This window comes from Etheostoma cragini, chromosome 19, assembly GCF_013103735.1.
Source record: "Etheostoma cragini isolate CJK2018 chromosome 19, CSU_Ecrag_1.0, whole genome shotgun sequence".
Classification (NCBI taxonomy): Eukaryota; Metazoa; Chordata; class Actinopteri; order Perciformes; family Percidae; genus Etheostoma; species Etheostoma cragini.
This window is the reverse complement of record NC_048425.1, coordinates 11165983-11187391: the sequence shown is the minus strand read 5'-3', so window position 1 is coordinate 11187391 and position 21409 is coordinate 11165983. Positions and strand designations below refer to the sequence as shown.

The 21409-nt window shown below is 42.7% G+C and overlaps 1 protein-coding gene across 1 annotated transcript in view; it reads right to left on the bottom strand.

The window, feature by feature from the left end:
- The window catches only part of LOC117935238 (neuroligin-2-like), a 91691-nt gene that overhangs the window by 25232 nt on the left and 45050 nt on the right, over positions 1 to 21409 (bottom strand). The window lies entirely within an intron of this gene.

Sequence of the window (21409 nt, the reverse complement as noted above, 5' to 3'; positions counted from 1 at the left end):
ACAGTCGGTATTGTTGAAATCAAGTTAAAAAAAATAATAAGGAAAAAAAAAAGACTCATTTTGGGATCATTTCATGCGGTCATCAACGTGTTTCGCTTCACATCATTACATCACAGACGTCAAAGCGCAGTTCTCCGGCGTGTAGAGGAACCCAGGAAATGCAATCCTTCTGACCGCATTCTACCTCGCCTGGTTTTTTGCAAGATTATCCAACCCGTGTAATCATCATGTTCTGTATACTCCATTTCTACACAACTCTCCCAATCTATTATGCATGAAAACCCTAACCTGCCCTGGTCTGACCTGCATCCCGAATCCCGCCAGGTGAACTGTGTTTAACCTGCCAGCTTAGCTCTGACACATCTCTGCAGATAATGTAGTGCAGCTGATGTAGTCACACCGCTATCATCAAGTCTTCCTCTAGCAGCACTGCAACTGATGCCTCAATATTTATGGTTATTAATTTCCTAAAGGCTTCAGTGCTGCTTCTGGAGATAAAAAAGAACAGCAGAAAGCGTAGAGGTAAAGCAGAGTAGAGGCTAGAGATTAGGGTGAGCCTTTCACTGCCCAGTAGGGTCAAAAGTCAATAATGTGCGCCTGTAAGCAGCTTATAACAACCCGGGACACTTTTGGGCTACATGCAGAGCACAGAGACACACACAGCAAGCTTTAATTGACCCACACATGAATGACTGTCCACACACTGTATACTCATTCATGGAATCTAATGTGAAAATGGGCAAATCCTCATGTAACAGACGCAGTCAGAAATGCACTAGGCATGGATGAGATTATACTGCCATAACATTGTTGGGTTGTGTTATGTCATGGTAAGAGGGGGGCAAACACCCTAGTAGTAATGAAGACTGTACAGGAAAAACAAAGAAATCTCGTTTAGGTTCACACACCGACACACACACACACACTCTATTCGCTTCCTATCTGATTTTTTAAAATTCACCGTTACCTCTTTCTCACTTTCACGCTCTCTCTTGCTTTATCACCATGCCGTAATTGTCCCATTTAAAGTCATCATTACCGTATTATTGTATTGCCTGCGCCCACTGAAGCGCCTCTGTGTTTTTTGTTGTCTTTTTTCCTATTCTCCCACTGCCAATAAAGCCATTTGATTTTGAAAGTATGGGAGTTGAGTGCCCTGAGGCAAGGCGGCAGATAATTAGAGTATATAGGCTGATGAGCAAGTGAGCGCGCTCACTCACACTGATGTAAGACATACAAATAAGCTCATTCATGTAATGATAAAGGTTCTTATGTACCGTACAACAAGCTATTTGAGGGGTGGATATACTTCAGCTTGCCGGGGGGGGGGGGCGCATTTGCAAGACATCTGCGTCCTCTCAGAAAGTGGTAATTGCCAGCAAGTTCCTAAAATCTGCAATCTTTTGTTATTATTGTCTTCATTTGGTACAGTGTGTTGAGCCCGAACACAGTATATTGGCGCCCGCCTTTTGTTCCTCTCAGTGTGGACTTTGTTGTTCCTCCCACGCGCCCATGTGTGTGTCTGCGAGTGTACCCTCTCACAGAGAAGCGGGCAGCAAGATGTGTGCTCTAATTAAACCATGGAGAGTCTAGAGGCCGGCCGGCTTTGCGCAGCGCGCAGGGAAGAGCGCTCCACCCACCCACACACACACATTTACCATTAAACTTTCATCCTTCAAAACACATAAAAGAGACTGGGAAATAGAAGGCCAGAGATGAAGGCAGAGAAATAAAGGAGCAGGGATAGCGAGAGACAAATCCGAGATGAGAAGTGAAAATGTAGATGGAGAGGAAACAGGTCCTGGTGTTAATGAAAAGCTCCTCTCTGGTGAGTAGACACCTTTCAGAGTGCTTGAGTAGGAGCCAGCCATGTGGAGCTGCTTCACTGACCCTGGGGTCTCTTAGAGAAGTGGACATCTAAAAGATTTTCCATCCTAAGGCCCACGGAGGGGGCCAACTGGACATGCTCTCGCCCTAAACCTGCACCTCAAGTCTGGGCAGGCACAGCGGGCAGAAGAAGCCCACACGAGCCAGAATCCTCAAGAAGAATCCAAGGCTCTGGCAGGCGTGAGGGTGCCTGGAGGGACCTTCAGACTTTCGGGGTGCATCTGAGTGTTTAATTGCTAATTGGCTCAATTAGAGGGCCTAATTAGTCCAGCTTCACTGTGAGCAGTCGGCGAGCTTAAGTGATTGATGAAGCAGAGATGCAGAGACAAAGTGGCGACTGGTGGTAGAAGATCTGAGCGTGGACATACAGGACACAAATATACACTGGAGTGTGTGCGGCATTTAGAGTGCAGGTAGCATCCACTATCACACTGACAGACGGTTCTCCCGAAACACTGTATCTCAGGGCAATCGCGGAGCACTATCACACACATGCACACTCATCCATGTCTACAGAAGAATGTTTTTCCTCAAACACAGAGAGATAAGGAGAGAGAAGGAGGGGGGGGGGGGGGGGGTACATGGGTTATCCAGCAACAAACCAACCAACCTCCTCTTTCCCTGCACCCGCCCTCTCTCAGTCTGTGTATCTCATCTAAATGTGTTCCACTGAAAAACCTGTGGATGACAACGCAATGCAAAGGATTCTATTTTCAATTTCTAAACCAAACCTGTTTACTGCAGACTGTGCTGCTACAGGACTGGGTGGTGCTGTACACGATTGAGGATGAGCACAAAAATATACAAAACTGTTTCTGTTGAATGCTCCGTTTCCTGTTTAATTTTGCTAGTCTGTTTTTCTGTCTAGTCTTGTCTGGTTTTACTTTCTGTCCCGTGTTTTCCCGTCTGAGATTGTTCTGCCCCGCCCTGATGTGTTTCCCCTGCTGTATCACCTGTCCCTTCTTTGCTTGTTACCTCTTGTATTTAGCCTCTGTGGTTCCCTTGTTTTGTGTCAGATCATAGTATTGTTCCAGTGCGTCAGTTCTCAGTCATGTTCTGTGCTGTCTTCTCGTCCTTGGAGGGGTTTTTTTTTGTCCCTAGTTCCTGTTCGTTGGACTACTTTTGTGTTTTGGACATCCATTTCCTTGTGTTATGCATTTCAGAAGTCTGTTTTTGCCTGCTGCTTTCAGGTCTCCTTTTTTTGGTGTGAACTGTGTTTTTTCTTCTTAAGAAATCCTCAAGCTCAAACTTTCTCCTGCCTGCTCTCTGCTTTTGGGTCCTCAAATTCCCTGAGTCATGACACAAAACAATGGTGAAAAGGTTTTCCATGACGAAACATTATTCAAATTGGGTACAAACATTTCCATCCACAGCGACGCACAATCTGTAAGCAGCGAGGTGTTCGGCGTAATGCTTAAGGACACTTAAACCTGCAAGCTCTAGCTCTCATAGACCACTGTGCCGTTCATCATTTAGAGACGGCATGGCCAAACTAGGACCTAAGGCTGTTGGCCAGAACCCAACCTCTTAAACACTTTAATCTGCCACACAAAACTCTAAGTGATACAATTTGGTTGCTTAACGTGTTAACCTGAAACGTCTCCTGTCTGTTTAACTAATCCCAATAGACGGTGCGGTAATTGTCTTATTATAAGGCGCACGGCTAGGCTATACCACTGTCACCATTGCTCAGTACAGTCAATATCCACTCTGCTGCTGCTCCAGCTGCAAAAGAGAAAAGAATGCGGTGTAAAAGAGGAGAGGCTAAATGTCCTCTTAATACATCCACGAGGCTAACGGCTGACCGCTACAACTACGACAGATTGTGCCGTGTGCGGATGTGTGCAGGCAGCACAGATTGGGTACCGATGTATTAGCTAAGAGAACGGATTCTAGGAGCGGTATTGGTATCCGTATCAGCCAATGAATACCACCTCCAGATATACAGATCTTAGAGTGGTTTCAATCTTCTCATGTAACGCTCGTCAAATCGCAAAGGCATTTTACACAGAATGGGAAACTACTGTATTTCTTTACAGTAAAAAAACATGAAACACACTGCTCAACTTGATACTTACTTACAGTAACCATGCCTTTGACAGAGGAACTCTTTGCAGCAAGGTAATAATGCGGGGTTCGATTTATTTCCCACAGTTTTGATAAAGTGAAACCGCTGTGGAGTAGTATAACAACAAACTGGTTATCAAACCTATTAAAGGGATATCACCTCTTGGTAAAAATATGAGACGGAGTAAAACAAGTAAATCCTGAAATTGGAGAAAGTAGCATTATTCAGGAAGCACTGTGAGGAGGCGTGGTGAAGCTTTGCAATTTTCTCAATGTGTTGGTGACATATTATATATGAATATAATTAATTATTATCATACAATTATGATATAAATGACTTAATAACATTCATCCAATTGACAGTCCCAGTAAATATACGCTGCTCTAAGTTTTAGAATATACTGCATAGTAGATCGTGGATAATTAGATTGCATTACACTTTTTTTTTTTACTATTGTGTCTTTCTTTTGTGTATGTGTGAACATATTCTCCCTTATTAATTGCAAATATGGTCTCGCCAGAGATCTTATTTCACAATGTCCTTTATTCTGCAGATCTCTACTTCAAAACTGACAACTGAAATGTTGTTGCCATGACATGGAGAGCTGGTTCACTGGTTATATAAGAGAAAAGAATTACACAAAGTGCTTCTGATTCCATGTTCTTTAACAGCAGGCCTACGTTGTTATCTTTAATTGCTGTGAGGAATGTTCTGCACCACTTTAATGTGCTATGACAAAGGCTTCCTCCAATTAACCTGCCGTTAAGCTTCCATGTGAAGGCCATGTCTGTGCTCAGGTTGACTGCAGTGTGATCTTTGAGTGGGATTGAAACTGCACCTCATTTGGGAGGAAATAAGCACTGTTGCTTTCTGTTTCCAAAGCCTGCGTGTGGATTCGGATAGAGGAAGTTGTGTAATTAACTCATGTAAAACTCAAACAGGAAATGGGAGTTGGAAGCTCAAGCCGATTTATATCCTACTAGACTCGTTTATGTTTTGTATTTGGATCTTCTGCTGGACTTCACAACAAAGTTAGACATGGTTTATGAGTGCTGGTACCGATATTACCACCCTAAAGATAAACCTTCTTTTAGTTCAACAGAAGAAGCCAACTTTCTCAAATCTTAAATGCTGCCGAGACCAAGCTAAAACTGGATTGAGTTTTGATTTGAATGAAGAACCATTTGATTAAAGAAAAAGTAAAGACAAGTCTGAGCAGAGATCAAGGTTTTCACAGATTCAAAAATATGACTCAATCTAGGGGTGGGCAAGTGGACCCAAACACAACCTGTAACAGAACACTCCATCGTTTAATAAGCAGTCATGGTCGGAATAAAAGACCAGTATAAATTCATCACTTGAGAGAACACTTGTTCCTCTTGCAATGATTATGACACACCAACACATTCTACTCACATCGCGTCAAAAAGCAACGCTTGGTCAGGTGCCTTTGGGGTTTGGAATTGATGTAAAAGTCATAATAATGATTTCTTTAGACGCCCTGGGTCGGGACTCATTTGACGCTCTCTGGACTTGCGTCTAGCCTAATATAACGATATTGTGTTTTAGCATCAACAACGCGATGTGCGCATACGAGATAGTCACATCGCCGTCACATTGGGGTTTATTGTTATGGGAAGTGAGGCTCTCTGTGTGTAGAAAAGTACCGTGGGCAGCAGCTGACACAGTGATGCGCATAGTTTTGATGGGGTCCGTCTGTCCCGACTAACGTTACGGTTTGGAGCCGCGACACTGAAACGTAACTCTAATCTACTACAGGAGTCTGTGTCTGATCTGACGTCATTTTCACTGATTTAATTGTTCTTGGATACGCAGAGTGTGTTGCTAGTGTGCGTGACATGCAGGTCTGATCAATTTATCAAACTAAGAAGTTGGCCCGGCTAGTCGACCACAACCTGATGTTTAGAGGAAGCAACATGCAGTTACTGTCATACACGTTAGCCTGGACTGAGTTTTATATGAATACAATGGTGTTATGCTGGTCAACCAGCGTATTTCTACCTATTTCCCTCTCAAATCATTTCAGAAGAGTAACGTCAGTCACAGCACTGACTTGCTTTGGTGTTTGTAAAGCATTAAAGTTCAACAAAGAATGGTTTACCTTAGAAAAGATCCTTTTTTCATTTTTTCCTTCTACGTAGATGCACTCTCCTACAAAATCACCACAGTAGTCAAGAATGATTTATTATTTCCAAACAGAGCTATTTCTGTCATCTTTTAACAATTACTTTTTCTTTTTCCATATCGCAATATATACCGCAGGGGAAAGAAATATCACAATGTCAGATTTTTCCAATATCGTGCAGGCCTATTATGTGTCATATTTAGAAGCGCTTGGTTGGGCCTCTAGGTGCCACTTTTTCTGGGTCCCCTGTGTGTTTTGACACATCCACCACCCCAACCAACGTTTCTATCCGGATTATTGGTATTTCATACAACTCACTGTGAGTATGATGCTCATAATAATGTCATGTAACAGCATCGTGGTTGAGCTGCTGCTCCGCCCGTTGCGTCCCATACAGATGCTGAAGGGGATTTTTGCGTCGGTATGTGACACTGACCAAGTGTCAGTATTTTCCATGTTGGCCTGAAACACCTGGCTATAGAGCAGAATCACACCTGGACCCGGTTACCCTGAACACATTTTGGACTCATGTCCTTGGTCTTTCAGTTACGGGTAACCAGGAGGACAAGTGAAGACCTATACCAAACCTTCAATGACAACTTACTTGCAATACTTACAATACTGCTACTGATGCATTCTGGTCGGTAAGGTAACATATCATGCTGTACTCTTCTCTGCTGTCTGTTTTTCTCAATACACAGACGGCTGTTTATTTGGTTTTTGGCTCTTTTGCTCAAATGTGTCCCCAGATTTCCTCCAGTGGACCTAATCAGCCTTGAGATCACAGTCTCAGAATCAAATCCATCACAATTCTGCCACATAGCTTACCGAGCACAATCTAAATCCCACCAACACCAATTCCACCTAATTCTACTCCAATACAGCTGCAGAACCACCCACTAAGTCTTTGCCTGTAATTGCTTGCCACCTCTCCTTCCGTTTGGTGTTTCCAGTCAGTCTGTCGGTGCACTGGGTTCAACTTAATGATAGATAATAACCTGACTTCACGAGCCTGGTGGTGCAGGAATTCAGTGCGTGAAGGGTGCTGGACGGATGAGGTCCAGAGTAACTGCCTTATCTTGAGGGTCAGGAGGAAGAAAGACAGACTGCAAGACAAATGAAGACGGATCAAAGCAGCCTGTGTGGATCTACGCTGGTGAACGCACAAAAAGCAAGAATGGATAGGCTACAGCACATTGACCATGTCAGCCAAGCATAAACACACAAATGCACCCACGCACACAAATACATTAGGCTTGTTATCATCTCAAGGCGTTCAAGGTCTGGCAGTATTTGAATCAGCTCATTTGTTTTTTTTACATTCGCTAATTAACACATGAAGGCTGAGATGTGAAACGTCAATACAGTATGTCCATGTTACCATTGTGTATCGTTGTCCATGTATCCGCGTATATATACTGTATATTTAGGCCAAAATGTGATGTTGTTTGGAGTTTGTCCATACGTCGGGGCTGTCAGTGTGTGCGCTTTTATCTGCGTGACAGCAGTTTGATGTGTTGATCGCAAAGTAATTTTGAGGGCATAGTAGAGTGGATGCTGAGTGGTTGAACAGAAAAAGGCCGTTTTATCTCTGCAGAGGCCACATTAATGCCAAGAGATGGGGCGAACATAAGTGTGTGTGTGTGTGTGTGTGTGTTTGTTTGTATGTTTTCCGTCCTGCTGACAGCCTCTGTGTGGGCTCTGAATAGAAAAGAGCCGGCGGTCAGGTCAGTGCTCACTCTGGCTCCTGTCAATGCATTATTTTTTTTATTTTTTTTCAGCCCCCCATCTCTCTCTCACTCCAGTTCAACACACAGCTTAAGGCAGGATGCATGTCAGGAAGATGGAGACATATAAAGAGCATACCAATCAACTAACATTGAGCAACACTGTTAGGTCATGGCGGTTGCGAGATTTTTTTTTTTTTTCTTGTCAATAGCGCTTGAATATCACGTATCATGACCCCGGCAAGGTTGGAGCAGCTCACCATCACTCTATGCTATTATGCATAAGTTATTACTGTCAATGCACATTTAAATACAAATTTCAAGCAACATTTCCTACACTAATTTGCTGGAAGATTATTGTGTTGTAGTCCTTAGCAAACCCACAATTTTAAATGATTTTGTAATAATGGACGTTTGGATTGGTCAGACTCTGCTGTCCCCATTCTGACAATGTGAGCAGGAAACGCTAGTCTGAACTGATATTCCTCTAATGTGTGGAGTAACTAAGCTCAACGCGTCCTTAGTCAAGCTTATACATACAAAAACAAGTATGATTCTTTCACTGTTATCACTCCAAATACATTATCATTTAATAAAACATCTACACCATATTAAGTAGTTTAAATGAAATCCCCTACTTTGAAGCCAGGCAGTGTAACTATGCATGCATCTAGGGTTTCAATGTCGCGTAAGGATTTCATGTAGATAAACGTACACATTTTACTTTCCATTTTATCCAAAGTTAAGTGAAGCTTATTATCGATGCAACTAATACAGTAGCAATAGAGTTTGGCTGATTTTCAGGTGAAGCAATAAGCATCACTTAAAAGATCAACCCCGCTCTTCATCACACTCCTTTAACACTGTATAACAAGTATGAAAAATCAATGCAGCAGGAGACCAGAGACATTAAGTCCTCGCCCTGATACTAGTGTGTAATGTAGCCGTGAGTAGCTAGCTTTGAGCAACTATGAGGAGCAGGTTACAGAGGTCTGGTCACGTCTTTTTAAAGCGTGATTTATGATTCTGCGTTAACAGTAGGCTAATTCATGAGCTATTTTTCATGTGAGCTAATGGTGCGCATCTGTTCATGTGCACTGCAAGAGTATGTTTCTGTTCATTCAATGCATTATTCAGTGCAAATATAAACAAGAATGTAGTTTAATGTCAGTAATGATGGTATATTAGGTTCTGGCTCTGGTAGAGGCTCCACTCTACTGTCGTTAGGCCTGATTGAGTCTAGACTTAGTAATTAAAGAAGTTTTAAGAAAGTAGATCAAGTTGTAATTTACTAACCCTACCAGTGGCAGCATGTAATACTGTCTGTTTACAGAGGGCATTTGAATATGTCTGATTGATACAATGTTAACTGTTAGACCATGGTAATAAAATGACGATATCAACGTCCATTGCGACATTTTACAGTAAACATTCTCAACTGCCAATTTAGGGGATGTGTGGCTTGGAAGCTCCGCTGTTCTCTGTCCACATAATTAATAACCAACATCAAATCAAGAAGAGGGTTAACTTTTCCTGCTACAGATTTTCCACCCTGGTCACAAAGACCAGGGGAGACACTATGTCTCTACAGCCCAGGGTCGACCCTCGCTCCAATGCTATATCACCATCACTCTCTCACTCGCTCTACCATACATTCCCCACACACACACACACACACACACACACACACACACACACACACACACACACACACACACACACACACACACACACACACACAGCGAAAGTTCAAACTTCAGGCTACCTACGGAGGCTATGGCGAAAGCTGTGTGGAGCCTCCACAGATTTCTATCAATTTTAAACTTGTCTTTAACCTTAGCTGAATACAACTTTGTTTTTTTATTTACACACACAGCCGTACCTCTAGACTTTTAAATAGACGTGTATAATCGGACGATTTCCCTTTTACAATTGGGCAGATTCCATGTGTTTTAAATGCACTGTGTTGACTATATTTTAAGTTGTAGCGGGTTTTATGGGGCCACAGGACAAATTCATCCACAGTATTAAGTGGCTATAAAGTTACATTATTTACATGACAGCATTATTGCGGGGATTTACTGTTCATAGATACCACTGCAGTAAAGGCAGCTCGAAAAAACAACAGATGAGTCTATATGCATAAAGATCTTACACACACTTCAGAACATACAAAGGCATAAAACTTTTCTTCCATGTTGAAGAAATCACATCAAACTTTACTAGATCTATTCAGCCTTTCTCTCTTTATACATTGTGCATTGTCTTTTCTCCATCCCCAGACTCTATTCACACACTGTGGAGCCTGACAGTGGAGGAGAGAATGGGCTGAAAGACTGCCAGCTACAATACAGACACAATGGGAGGATGCAGAGACAGAGGGAGGGCTAGACCGAGCAGGAGGAGAGCGTAGGGGCTGTCAGCAAACTTGTTGTTAACAACACAGGGATGTACATGCATAGACATCAGTGTTGGGTAGCGGCGGTGTGAGCAGAAAGTTTGTGTGTGTGTGTTTGTGTGTATGTGGAGGAGGGGGTGTTGGGGTTGCGGACCGCTGGAGCGCAAAATTGGAAACAATGTGTCGGCAAGAGTTAAAAGCAAATATTTACAGGGCTTTAATTTGCATTGGAAGCAGTGAGTTTCCGGTGTGGGTCAGTGGTTTTTACGGTGGAGCTGAGGAACACGTAGGGGCATGGGTGGTAATTAGACAGACAGTGGTAGATTAATCACAGTCTGACAGCACCGCCTCACAGCCACACGCAGACACAGACACATTCACAAGCCGTACGCAGCGCCATCACTTGATTTGGCTCGTTCTACAAAAATACTCTGGACGTTTTCCTCTCACCCAGAGAGGGTGAGTGAATCCAGCTTTGACGAGAATACTGACGAGGATTCGCTCTTATTTCTATGCTAGTTCTTAACATGCATAGACACACGCACGTTGCCCTGCCGTCGTGCTCTGATTACCTGCTTCTCCCTCTTCCTCTGTCTCCTCTATAAATCACTCGCTCTAAATTCCCCCTCCCTTCACTTGCTTTAGGACAGCTCCTGAGCCGTTAACAAAACCTCCACGCCCAAAGCTACTCCAGTGGGAGCGTCCAGGAGAGGCAAAGGACAGAGTGGTCCTGCCCCAGGGGAAGAGCTCTACTGTAGGCTGGAGGACGGTGCGAGTAGGGGAGAGATGTAGTAGTTGGCAGAGAGCAATTGCCATCAAACATGTTCCATGTATCATAAATATTTTACCGTCTTCTAAGTGGTTTTTACCTTGGATCAGAGTACTTATACCACACTATGGGGGAGACAAGCAGAGTTCGACAACTTTAAAAAGTTTCTTACACTGGTAAAAAAACAAAATATTTTGGAATTATTGGTATTATTATTTTTGGATTATTTTTTGTGGCATTTTAGGCCTTTATTATACAGGACAGCTGAAGATGTGAAAGGGGGGAATGACATCGAGTCACGCACGCTCTACCAGGTGAGCTATCCAGGCGCCCTACCGAACTCTATTTTGAAAGGTCTAGTCTATGTGATTAAAAACCTACTTTATCTTTAGTTCGTTACAGAAAGGGACTTGTTTTAATACTGAAACACCATCACAACACTGGGTTTTACTACATTGTCCACAATATGTCTGAATACTGAACAGGTTTTAATTAAAGCATTAATGTTAAAGTTGATATGTAAAGAAGAGTTCCTTTAACTCCCATGCAATTGGTTTCGATGACTGCTGCAACACAAGTTCAAAGGCTTACAAGCCTTCTTGGCTCGGTTTTACAGTAGGCCTACCTCGGTCTGTAAAGGCCTAGTCACATTTCGATTTGATCCCTGACACCGATTTGCTGATTCTCGCAGATTCTCCAGCAAGGCTTGTTAGTCGCTAACCAACTAGCCCTGCAAGTATAGTCACTACCTTCTAACTTAGCAAAAACTATCTGACAATAATGTACTGTGACGTACATAAATGTAGACTGAGACCTTAAATGGGGGTAAATGGAGGGTCACTTTTTAAACTGGGTGAGTGGGACGCACCATTGCACCACCGGTAAGGATTTAGCCCAAGGCAACATGGGACACAGTTCCAGAAAATGGCTCCACCGTGTTGGTGAGACGGGGTGAATGGGGTGTAATTGAGCAAATGAATGCTGCTGAAGGGTAACTGACACATAGAGAGCAAAAAAAAAACAGAATGGAGGGTACATAAGGACAAATGTTCCCCAAGCCAGGCTAAAGTAAAGCTGATGAATGTCAGTCGTAGCTTACAGCCAAGCAGAAACACGTTGTTTACAGTTAGACAGGGATTTGCGACCTGGGACAGATAAAAGCTTTCCATTAAAATATTGACTTAGAGGATAAGGAAGGTAGGAGAAGCTGTATAAAGTGACAAAAATCTGCAATTTTCAAGCTGCGATGCCATCAAGTCTCGAAAGAAAATAGATATTAAGACATCAACAGATAAACTGAAAGTGTAATCTGAATTTGCAGAGTTACAACACAGCAAATATGGAGAAGATAGCTGTCCTCAAAGTAATGCCCCAACACAAGTTATTTTTGTTGCTCCATCAGGAAAAGAAATGGTTTCGTTAAAGCCTTTTTGACACTTGTTAACTAGTATGTTAAAAAAAAATATAAGACTGGGCGAGCTGCTGCTGGTGGACTTCATTAGAAGTTGACTCATTGTTACCTTGTACTGTTGAGACAATATTAGTGTCTTTACTAGCTTTTTATGTGAAGAACTTTGAGTATACAGTATGTGTAATAAAGGGTGCTTTAAAAATAACATTGCCATTGACATAAGGTTTGTTTCTCGTAATATTTGCGATGAACCCACTTTTTCAGACGTATTTCCAGGGGGAAAAAAGTCTTCCATTTGGACCATTAAAGTATTACAGTGCAGATCCGAGGTAAGTAGGTATAGCTTTCGGATATGTATTCTTGTTACAGTACAGTAAGGTTAAGGATGGATTCTAGTAAAGACACTAAGATTGTTATAAAGCAGGATGGCGAGGCCAACCGAGGACGCGAGTATGAGAACTGAAGTCAGTGTCATTTGGCTGGTAATGATCAGCTATGAACCTTGAGCGAGCGCGATATACATAAAGATGAATGCCACAGAGAGTGATAGGGAGAGGAAGAGGGAGGGTTTGGAGCGCTGCCATCCTGATCTAGTTGTCCCTGACAGATGGCCGGTGAGACACACCAGCAGCTCATGTGTTGGATTGTCTGCTTCCCGAACAAGAGGACACCTCAACACTAGGGGGGAAATAAATTATCACATCGATGCAGCGGCATGCAGACGTGGACGATTCTGCATCGATGCCGTGACAGACTAGGGATCAACATGTACTGTTTTTTCAAGGGCGATTATTAGTAGTTAAGGATGCGATAACCGATATTTGGCATTGATATGCATATACAGTGAGAATTATTTAGATTTTGGAATGTTACAAACTCCAACACAAGTCCTTGTTTAAATGCTTTAAGCAATTATTTCATAAATGAGAAACTTCCAACATAATCCCCAGTAACAGATCAGATAGTGTTGTGGGGGGGGGGGGGGGGGGGGGGGGGGGGGGCGGCAATGACAGACACAGAGCTGTAGTGGAGCCAACGCAGCACGCTTTTTAATTAATGAACTGTCTGTTGTCTGCTGTGTTCAGACTCCGCTACAATCACAATTTGTGTGTGTGTGTGTGAGACTGCTTGAATTTGTTGATGAAAACGATGTGTTGTAATATATCATAAGACTGAGGAGGGGACGCGTTTTGATGCATCGTGAAATCGAATCAATTCGATTCGTTGACAGGATAAACGCAATCGAAGGGTGAGACCAGGGAAGATTCACATCCCTCCTCTCGCCACCATGTCTATTTTGGTCTTCAGTTAATTTCATTCAGTTTAGGAGTGGGCCCTGCATGCTTCTAAAGCCAAGGAGAGGGGGAGGGATAAATATCAAAAGAAAGGCCACGGTGAGAGTCACCCCTCAGATTATAATCAGCATTATTAATAAATTGCAGCAGTTTAGCGCTCTTCCTCTCCCTCCCCCCACCCCCAGATCTTCTCTCTCCTCCTCCCCCTCCTTGGCTATTAACACGAGCGATGAATATTCATCCAGTGCTTTAATCTATAGCTGAGCTCATCTAGAAGAGCCATGTTTGTTTTACAACTGGGGGAGAGCTGGAGGAGGAGGTTTGTGCCCATAAATATACTGCACATGATCAGCACAATAATACGGAGTATACTCTGTGTTTTATTTTCCACCCACAGAATGTGATGTGCATGAGGATGTACGCATGCTGCATGTCCAGTACAGTATGTTCTATTTGTATATTAGTAAAGGCAGCAAATGCAACTTTTAATTGATTGTTTGTAAAAAGCATAAGAAAGGTGTCGCAGTCACAAAAAATCCCAATGATTCAGAGGGAAAAGAGGGAAATGAAATCAGAAGATGCTCAAGCTACAAGGGTGCAAAAGAGAGGAAAAAAAACAGACAATGATGCGCAATTTGCTACACAGAATTTGTAGTATTTTTTAAACAAAGGCTCCCTGATTTCAAACTGGAGTAGACAAAAGAGGATTATTTCTCATCCACGACTATCACTGATGTCGCCTGAAATGACAGCTACCGCTGGTAGATGTTAAGCGCTGTAGCCAACTATCTAATTAAGCGTTACTGTAGCGGCATGAGTTGTTCGAAAATGCTGTCTCTTGTAAAAAAGGACTTAAATTATGCACTTGATGCAAGACACATCTCTATATTCCTGTACGTGTGTAGCCGGTGATGGAAGTATTGAATTAAAGACATCCATTCAGAGTCATCTGAATGACTGAATAAGGTCTGCAGCAAACAGATTTGCTGGGAAAATGTGTGCCTGCATAAAGTTTGAGTCTATTCGTACTTCTCTGTCTTTCTTCCACACTTCCCTTTGCTCTCGCTCTCTTTTCAGCCGATGCTTTCTCCCTGTCCGATTCCATCTCAGACAGTTTGTCTTTTCCCTCCTCGCCATCTCTGCCACGGTACAACTGCTGTAATCTGTTCCCTCCCTTTCCTCCTTCTCTTGATCCCTCCTCTGTTGCTACTGTATTTCAGAAAGAAAGAGAGAGAGAGAGTGTGTGTGTGTGTGTATGTGTGTGAGAGAGAGAGAGTCTGAGGCATGTTTGAGGTGTCACAGCAGTGCACTGTCTCTCTATCCGTCACTCTCTTGTATCTCCATCTCTGCATCTAAGGAATCGGGTGTCTTCGCCCCTGGGCACCCATGGAAATAATGAGGTGCAAGTGGAGAGCGGCGGCTCCGACAGGGAACAGAGACTGTAGGCCGACTGAAGAGTGAGGCACGAGAAGGAAGAGGCCTAAGAGACTTGTTCCACTAGGTGTTGGGGGGGGGGGGGGGGGGGGGGGGGGGGGGGGGGGGGGGGGGGGGGTTGGTCTGTTGTTGCAGACCACTAGGGGTGAGGGTGTGTGTGCATGTTAAGTGTATATGTCCCCATTTCTTTGTTGAAGCCTGTGTGTTGCTCTCCCACCTCTGGGGTGCATGATACACTGTTCCTATGCACCAACTGGAGCGATTACAAGAAAAGTGTTTTTGTGTGTTTCACTCATTATAAGCTTCTCTATCTGCACCCAGAGATGCAGTGCAAAAAAAAAAAAAAAAAAAAAAAAAGTAGGTTACTCTATTTTTATTATTTTTTTCATTTCCCCAGCCTCTCACTTTTGTTGCCTTTCACTCCTTCTTTCCTTTGGTTGCTCAGTGCAGCAGCATGAAAAATGAAAAAGACAGTGCGGCATGTTTGATCCTCTCTCACAGTCCGTGCTGTAATTTGAGAGGGGGGTGGGTGGATGGGGTGTAGGACCAGTAAGAACCACAAACCGACTTTTAAAAGATGACGCAAATAGACAAGCCATTAAGGCCCGACCCCGTCTCCCTCCACTTTCCTCCTATGACTGTCCCGCTTATCTTTTATTTCGCTTGCCTTCATTTTAGCTGGCTTCCTTTGTTTTGCCTTCTCTTTACCCCTCACTCCGTATTTTCTTTCTCCCCCGGGTGCAGTTTTCACTGAGATATATCCAACGCTCAATACTCATCTACTTTTCTCCTAAATCTTGGCGCCTGTGTGTGTATTGCGAGTGCCTTTTACTGTGTGGGCAGGCAGCAACGGTCCCTCTGACCGCAAGGAGAGGAACAAATCCCCTGCTCATAAACCCATAATCTTTATAGCTCCCAACAAGAATAATTGCCCTTTCAGGCCAACAGTAGGCGCTACACTGTCTATGAAGTTTGCTTCCCATGTTTGATTGCATAGTTTAACTTGATAGATTCTTCCAATATCTAAATCATTTGATGTAAAACCAAAGGTAAATCAGTCTAACCTTGGATCATATGCTAGTGTGCAGACTTGTGCCAAATCAAAATTGAGCAGCAAGTGCTTAACTGCAAAATATGTCATCTTGGTACAGAACCACACTGCCTGCATTGTGGATTAGCCAATCAGAGCGGGGTTTTTCATGGATCCTACAGCAGTCCTAGGGTCAGGTTAGGATAGGATAGCCAATTGGTCAGGGGTAAGGACCTGAACAAATCGGGTTCTGTTACATCTCGCGAGCGTGGACGCCTGGCCAATCTTAGCATGTGAATGCTATTGAAGGGCGGGTCTTGTCTAGACCTGCAGTGAGATCCATTATAACACCTCAAATTGGGATCACCCAGTTTCGGGGACGGCAGCCACACCAGCACAGTCCGATACACCGAATGACACCACTGCAGTTTGGGGAGTGATTCTAGATTATGTGTGCCGGCTGCTCTTAGGCTCTGTAATTAATTACAGTGGCCAATAATAATTAGGGCTGAGCACCAGTGAGCAGTCGCCGAGCAGAACGTGGAAAACTGGCAGTTGATCTGGTGTCTGTCTACAGCCTCTGAGCCCTGTGGGCGCTGCCATGCCACGCTAGCACCTGCTCGCGCACTGCGGCAGCTAAGAGCTTTCAGTGTGTGTGTGTGTGTGTGTGTGTGTGTGTGCATGCATGTTGGTGTGGGTGTGGGTGTTGGCAAGGGAGCTGGGTGACACGGGCTGTTAGGAAAGGGAGGGAGGTGGGACACAGTGTGCTCCGACAAGGTGGCTGATTCACAACAATACGCTAGCGTCAGCCACTAGCCTCTTGTGCTTGCTGAACTGTGGCGCTGCGATTCATCTGCTTTAATTCAACAGAGCTGGATCGCTTTGTGTCTGGGAAACAGGCAGCTCCCCCGTACACACGTGTCGAGGGAACATGTGTGTGAACAAACGTTTGCATACACAAGGGCCAGAGCATGGCAAGATCACAATAGCACTCATTTTCAGTAAGAAAACACGTAATTGTTTACCAGCGACCGAGCACAATGTAATCTTGAAGTACTTATACTTACAAAGATCTAGACTTGTGAATGTGTAGCTACTGCACTGAACACAGACACACACAATAAACACACACAGTGCATTAAATATGAGCATTCAAGCTGCTCATGCAGGCATATTGGGTTCATACAGAATGTGTTTTACTGATGGGGCAGAGATTGCTGTTGAGGAAACTCTGTGAAAGTGTGTAACTGTGTTCTGAAATGTCTTAAATTGTGTTCTATGTTTATGAAGTGAGCACACACCAACACCAACAAGTGTCTGGTGTGCACATAACACATTCCTTTTGGCTTAAGCAAAAATGGGTTCATGCACATGGGCTCTACTGTACACATCCTATAGTTTTATGAGGCCAATCTACTGTATGCAGGATTCGTACGAATTTATTTGAGTATGCATGATCCCAATCTGAATGTCTGAATAAGTGTCGGCTTACTATGCAGTTTGCACATCTGCACACACTCCTGTTTAATTATGCAAAGCGCTACTACTGCCCACAGGCACATGTGCTTGTAACCTGTAAACATGTCAGATGCATGCTGTAATTTTAATACATTTCTTCTTTATATATATATATATATATATATAGATATATGCTGAACTCATTTCAAAATGCCTCGTTGTTGTTGTTGTTGTTAGCGCTCTGCCAATCCTTTTCTTCCGAGGCTGATTATAATTGCTATTCTTTAAAACTCCGTAGACTGGCAATCAAGAATCAAAATACAAATTAAAATCATGCACTGTATTTTTTAGACAGATATTCTGTTAATAAAACCCCATTGGAAAAGCAGACTGTAAGAGTATATATAATAAGATTGTTTTAAATTATAGTATGAAATTACAAAACTAAACCACTCATAATCCCAAATCAGAAATACGGGACAGTTTTTGATCATAATATTAAACACATATGAAATGGTGAGGAAGTCTTTCCCCGCACGTGTTTATTGTATTAAGATTGACTTCAAATTCAAATAATTACCACCTCACAGCCAGCCAGGCACGTTTCAGGTTATATCCACGTCTGCCTAGACTTATATAATAGATGTGTAGTGAAGACTTCAAAGGAATTTAAAAGTATAAGTATGTGTATTTTAAAGTATTGTATTTTTTGGCAAACCAGGGATGCTTCACACACATCTTCAACCAGGCCGCAGTTTCAAGATTAGTGTCACTAATTCCGAATGTATACTGGATACTGGCTTTGAGTAATGTCCAGAAAAGCGTTTTTTACTGAACATCTTGACAGTAAGACAGTGGGGTTGACCTTTGACCTTTTTTTTTATATTCAGATATTAACTACAAACAATTACAAACAATACACTGAGACGTGGAATGCATCCTAGAGCCAAAAAAACACAGAGAGGAGAGCAGGAAGGGAGGGGGAGACACACACACACACACACACACACACACACAGAGACAGACATAAGACAAGGGACCCATCACACGTGCAGGTTGAGGACCTCTTAGAGACAGCAATATTGCGCAAATTGTCCAAGGTCTTCCCGGCGCTCCATGGATGGACGCTGTTGATAGTTCCATATCCATGACATCCAAGAAGGAAAGGGTCAATGTACACATGTCATGAGGTGGCTTCAGAGGGGGTGCAATCATCCTCTTAGCAGCAGAGAGTGCAGACTGGGCTGTTCATTATTTTCATGTGATGCATTTTCCCAGGGGTGATATATGTCCTATGAATGATTTTTTAGTGAATCTGTTGATGGTCTGGATTGTGTGATACTTTTGGCACGTTAGACCATACATCATGCCAGTCAGCAATGTCGTCTCTTAATAAACTTATCCTATTAGACATCTATGTAAAATTCTGTCATAATTAACTGATGTATTGTGTGAGGTCAAAGTGACCCTGACCTTTGACCTCCAAAATCTAATCAGTTTATCGCTGAGTCCAAGTGGACATTTGTGCCAAATTTGAAGATGTTCCCTTTGAGGGTTCATGAGAATGGTACGGACATGAGTCAGCGTGGAGGCAAAAAAAAAAACAACAACTCTACCTTGCATCTAAAGACGTTCTACCTGAGGTAGAACGTCTCTGTGAGATCTAACTCACAACCCTCCCACCGGGCTAGGCCCACCAGCATCTGGCAAGCTTGCTCGAAAGAACACGGAGCACTTGTTTGCATATCCCTTCCCTAATGCCTTTGCGGGTGCTCATTTGTTTTGCCAAATTAAGATCTATTTTTTTTGTTTTTATTATTTGCTGTTTGGATTTGGTTTTCAGCTGTGAGATCCCTCCACCCTTTTAACCGTGATCCTGCTGTGGTACACTATATAACGAGAGACAAACATTTGGTCTGCTGTGTGAACACAATACTGTAATTCTGTACAAGCATTTTGCCATCAGCCCGCCCACTCACATATGGTATCCAAATACTTGGCCTCGCCTCAATGGTAACAAACAGCCATAAATACATCTTGTGTCATAATGATTTACTTCCATTCAACTTTCATTTCAAAGTTTATACTGTGCTTCTTTAAATGTCCAATAACAACTTTGATTACAATACACAAACAATGTCTGAGGGCACAAAAGTGTGACGTTTAAAGCTGCTCCACTGAAAACAAATGTCGGGCTGAGTGATTCATGGGTAAGGAAATACAGGATGTCAATGAACATATGAAGGCACGTATATTGTGTTACACCGTCACTCCTGAGTCTTTAATGTAAGATACAGGCGGGTCAAAAATTGGCTGAGTACGATAATAATAACTTACAGAAAGATTGTGTGCCATCTTCCATCTTCCACCTTCTCTTCCTCTCTTTCTGTCAATCTCTTTCTCTCACACACAAACACACACACTCTGGAGAGGCTTAGTCCTTGCCTACGACGGCTCTACTAACAATCGGGTGGGTGAGGGTATTAAATAACCTTTACCTGCAGAGCACTAATATAATATAATATAATATGATCAATCCAAAATGTTAAGATGTTGTTTTATATTCCTCTGTTAATTATACTACTACTCTCTTCTGTATTTAAAGAAATATCCAGCGGACCCTAGATTTTTTAGGCTGATACCAATGTCTATATTTGAATGTTTAGAAAAAAAGACGAAGTTATATCCTTATAAATGCAGGATGAAAAGGAACATTTTTGATGAGGATACCTTAAATAGAAATCAATAAAAAAGAATTGTGACCAAGATACAAATCTATTTTATAGGTCACTGCTCTCCGGTGGATAAAGTACTGTATGTAATGGAGATACTTATTCATCAGCCGACAAATGTGCCAACACCTGTAAATCTGTGGGTTTAGTGGTTGGGCTTTACAAAAATATCTACATTATCTTTCAAAGCAATGCAGTCTGCGCTTTTCTTTAATTTTTATTAGACAATTTTTGGGAGCATTTTAGCCTTTATTTGTATAGTGGACATGAAAGGGGAGAGAGAGGGGGAATGACATGCAGCAAAGGGCTGCGTCGAGGAATAAACCTCTGTACCTCCGGTCTGTGCTTTCTAATGAGGCATAACTTCATTCAAGTATTTTAATTATACCTTTGTGATTTTGGAAGAGGTATCAATCCTTACAGTATACTTTATATGGTTTCCTGCACAGAACAGAGACCTGCTGGAGAGACTACTACATTATTTCTGGGCTGTCATCATGTGCATTGAAATGTGATACCAACACAGTCTTTCTTATTTTCCTGGGAAACAGCTGGTAGGCCATTAACCAAGTCATATAATTTGTTTGGTATCATCCAAGCGACATGTAGTACTAGAGTTTTGTATTAAAAGCAGACAATAGCAATCTATAATTCTTCACTCTCAGTGAAGATAAAGAAATCAAAAAAGGAAATCCTGGTTTACCAAAGGTTCAACTAAAGCACAGAATTAAGACCTTAAATACTGCAGCTCATGGTAATTAATGTATGACTAGACTTTAATTAGCAACAAGACTGCTTCACATTAGTCAATGTCATACATACTTGACTGTAGAAATCCACACATTCAGTGTACGGCCTGCCGGCTTGGCTGTGTCATTGTAACTTAGGACACACCACAGTACGGGTCACCAGGTTACTCCTTCGGGTGTCCTGAGTTAAAAGGCATTATGCTTAACTTAAGATGGGAGAACAGAGCGCCCGCATGTGTATGTGTGTGTGTGTGTGTGTGTGTGTGTGTGTGTGTGTGTGTGTGTGTGTGTGTGTGTGTGTGTGT